Here is a 4,773-nt window from a genome sequence, read left to right as displayed (position 1 = left end):
ATAATTATATTTTGAGATTTGTTACTATTATACGATTGAAAATATATTAAGGAAAATACTTAGAACTCTCAAATTTTGTGACCCCCACAACCTCCAATTGATTGATGATCACTCATTATATATATATACATATTTTTTTCCCCCCTCTCTCTCTCCTCCCTATCTCTCACAAATGTGTGGGGGTGTGGAGGTCCTGAGAGTCTGTAGTGGGGCTGGTATATTAAATACAGAGAAACAGGGCTTGTTTGGTTTGTATTTGAGAAACATGTTTTGAGATAAAAAATATGAAAATTTGTTTGGTTGATTTTTTTTCAAAAGATGTTTTGAAAAATTATTTTGAGAGAGAGTTTTGGAAAAAGTGATTGATTTGATGTGTATGAGAGAGAGATTTGTTTGGAAAACTTGTAAACCAAACAAGTTTTGGAAAAAAAAATTTGGAAAAATTTGTTTGGTTTGATTATTTTTGAAAACTTATTTGTAGAGAATTTTTTCTAAATTTTTTTGAGAAACACAAACCAAACAAGGCGATTTTCGAGTATTTTCGCGTTTGGCATGCCTAACTAGATTCCCAATGCAACCTCAATCTATTTACTTTTGAGTGCCTCATATTTTGTTACAAATATGGAGTGGTTCAGTCCCAAGTTTCTTTAAATCTGTTTGGCAAGACTTGAGCATTTTGATATTTTTCTATATTAGACCACACTATGCAGTAGAAAAATATGTAAGTCACCACATATTCCAAAATGATTTCCTTTCAATACATTATGATTCAACCATGGATACAACTCAGCATGTCCTATTATTTGTTAGCATCAATGCTGCAATCACTATCACTTGAACACCCAAAGCGAGTGTGGGTTCTACCTAAATGTATGGGGTCTTACTCACTCGATTTTTTTTTTTTTAATAAATGTGTTCGATTCGAGGGTAAATAATTCTGATTGTATCATTTATCAGTTGTTAGAGTAATACTATTCAAATTTTGAATAAAATACGTGCCATCATTAGACTTTTAAATTTTAAAATAAAATATCTATCAAGATTGAATTGTTAAAATGCCATCATCATATAATTTTGAATTAATTTTGTAGCACTATAAAATATAAAATTTAATGCTATACAAATAGAATATTGTGCATAACTTTTATATAAAATGAAATAGCTTACTATGAATGTTTCACTCTTAAAGACACAAAATCCATAGAGGTTGTGTTTGATTGGGAGGATAAGGGAGGGACTATTTACAATTTGGATTGTAATCTATTAGAAGTGGATAATCCAGCGTTTTTTTTTTTTAGTCTACCGGACTCGTTATCCCCCATATGTGGGATTATACTTTCCCCCGGGAGGGGGGACAATTTTCTTGGGACAATTTACTGTTGGGATTGGGTGATAAAATGACCATTTTGGAGGGCGGTTGGGAAAATTTACTGTTGGAACTAGGTGGTGAAATGAACATTTTGGGGGGGAGGGGGGGGAACAATTTTCATGGGAATGACCATTTTGACCATCTACTATTTAATTATGTATTATATTTAGTAAAATTCAATAAAATTTAAATGTCTCAATTTAAAAATAAAATAATTTTATTTAACTTTTTATTGATGTTTTATTTATTTAATCTTTTTAAATAATTTTTATAGATATTTTATTGATGTTCTATTTTAAATTTTTGTTTATATTTTATTTAATTTCATTATTTAAATTTTAATAGATTTTTATTTAATTTCATTATTTAATTCTTATTATTATTTTTTAAAATAAATTCATTTAAATTTTAATTAAAAAAATAACATATATTTTTATTGATATTTTATTTATTTAATTATTAAAAAATAAATTTATTTAATTGTGTAAAAAATAAAATTTTATTTACAACACTGCTTCATACACCCAGTGGGGGTCGCGCCCCCAGTGACGTGGCGCGCCCCCACTGGTCGAAAATCAAAAAAAAAAAAAAAAAAAAAAAAACTGTTTTTTTCGGACCAACCCCCAGCTGACACCTCACTGGGTGTCACCCCCAGCTGGGGGTAAAATGCATTTTCCTTTTATTTAATCTAGCTAAAAATAATTAAAATATTAAAGATATGTTTAATATTACTATTACTTGGTAAACAATTGAAAAGGGGTAAAATAGTCTTTTATTCATTTATCATATCCAGTCCATCCAACCAAACATTAGATTCACTAAAAATAATTTTTTCTAGATATCAAATCCCATGAGAAAACTAATAACACAGGATATACCTCCAATCCAACCAAATAATCCGGGGATTCGCAATCCCAGGATTTAAGTCCAATGGATTCTTATCCCCCCTTACCTAGTCCGTCCAATCAAACACACCATATGTTTACAAGTTTTTCACTATCACATTGTTTTGGAAATAAATTCTATATAAAAATTCTGATAATATTTTATTTTCCTTCAAAGTTTTCTATTTCTCATTGTATTTTTAGTATTATGCTACAATTATTTACTTTTTCCGTCAATCAATTGCAAATTATTTGCAACTATCAAATTGAACAAACAATTATATAGGAAAATTTAACAATACATAACCGCAAACCCAATATATTATATCAATATAAGAATTTTTGCAAAACAAAAATTTGGATTACAACAAAGTAAAAGAGATTGTGTTCTGGGATCATAAACACAATAATTTAGAAGACAATAATAGATCATGGTGGTGGGAGGGTCTCATTCTAAAACAGAGAGTTCAACATGTCATAAGATCACAGGTTCGTAGTTCAAATCCATCAAGAAAGTTGGAATCACTATGTTACTTTTTTATTATTTTGTAATAAAAATTAAGTCGGAATCAACATAGCTTTTTATGATATTCTCTCTCACCAAAAAAGGTAAGAGAAACAATTAGATGAAAACCTAAAAAAAGAGAGTGCCAAAGCTGAAAGAAACAATTAGATGAATAATGGAAGACATCCCATCCCAGGACCTGACAAGGTAACAAAAATCTATGGGGAAATATGGGGGTGTTAACCATTTTATGTTTTTGTTTTTTAATTTAAAATTAAACAAATAATGTGCTATTATACTTCCAAAAAAATGTTCTTATTGTTGCTTGGTGAAATTTTTTGTAACATTAATTACTATCATTTTCTTCTCTATTACAGAATTTTGCACCAAAGTCTTGATAACAATTTTACCAATCTCGTTTTTACTTAACGCATAACACTATGTGAATTATTTTATTTTATTACTGTGTGAATTATTTTATTTTATTTATTTATTTAGTCTTTAAAAAATGATTGCATGATAGCTATCCTTGTTTATTGTAATTTAGATATAATATTCATCCGTGCAATTGCTTGATTATGTTAGTGGTCGGATGTTTATGCTATGTTTCTAGCCCTTTACATTTTAAAAATTATTCAGTGCTCATAGAATATCATGTGTCTCATGTTCTAAACCAATCATCAAATGTCATGACTTCTTATTGTCTCTTAAATCTCATATCATAACTTATCTAGGAGTTACATTTTGCAATCTCGCATGCACATGAAATACCTTTTTCCTTAAATTTCTTGGTAAAAAAATTATGAGAAAATATAGTGTAAATTTTAAAAAAATATATTTTCGTATTAATGATGAACTTTGCAACAACAACAATAAAATAAAAGTCATATATTTTTTCATCAATTTCTAATTTTTTTTAAAGTACCACTTAAATATAATTTTTCTCAAAAATTATTATGAGCAGGGCCATGTTTTTTTGGTGCTGGGATGAAATGACATTTGCAAAGGCACTTCTAGCTGCAGAGGTCTGATCTGATGGTCATCATGCCATGTCTTTATCTACACATCATCATGTTCATTGGGTTCCTTTCTCTGAAGAGTTATCTTCTTCCTGTGGTGAAGAAACAAACAAGAATGGTGGTCTCCTACCTCCCTCTCTGCCAATCATGGAGGACCATCTTTGCTGCTGTCATCAACTCAGGTTCACCACCCTACACATAAACCCCATCAAATTTAAACTCTCCAGAATTTTATAAACTCTCTATATTATTATTAATTAATGGATGGATATATAGTTGGAAAAATGCTTGGAACCCTTTTTTTTTAAGACCTCACAACCAGTGGCGGAGCCAGGAAATTAGGTTAGAGGGGACACTTATTAATTATAATTTTTTATTTAGAAAAATCATGAGCAACATTAAGATAATCATAATTTTATGAGATAAATTTAAACATAAAAAACTACATGTTCATTATTAATAAGAACAAATCAAAATTCTATAATAGTGCGGAATAGCTTGGTGTGAGATAATGATGTAAGTTTGCAATTTTAGCACAAAATTATGGATCAAAATTCCTAATTTTAAAAAATAAAAACACATCATTTATAGCACAAATTATTATAATCTATTTTTTTATTTGACAGAAAAATATTAAAGAGATGACATTGCTTATAAATGATGTGTTTTGAATGAAAATTATTAAACAGTTTTAGAGTATCATATGACGTTACCTACGTGATGCTCAAAACATAGAAAATCACAAATCACACTAAGTGGTATGTCAACTACTTGAAAATAATGAGTTTATTATATCAAATCTATAATATTTTTCGCTACACTATTGATTTAAACTACTATATAAATAATACCACATAGTGTTCCTAAAGTATTAAATAACTACTTGTTGTGAACAATATAATAAACCCTTAGCCACAAAATATGTTAAGAAAAAAAAAGGGAAAACATTTTCTACATGGCAATAACAAAAATAAATAATAAAAAAAAAAATCAAAA

The sequence above is a fragment of the Camellia sinensis genome, chromosome 7, assembly GCF_055761805.1.
Source record: "Camellia sinensis isolate YWXY chromosome 7, ASM5576180v1, whole genome shotgun sequence".
Taxonomy (NCBI): domain Eukaryota; kingdom Viridiplantae; phylum Streptophyta; class Magnoliopsida; order Ericales; family Theaceae; genus Camellia; species Camellia sinensis.
This window is presented reverse-complemented; position numbering follows the sequence as displayed.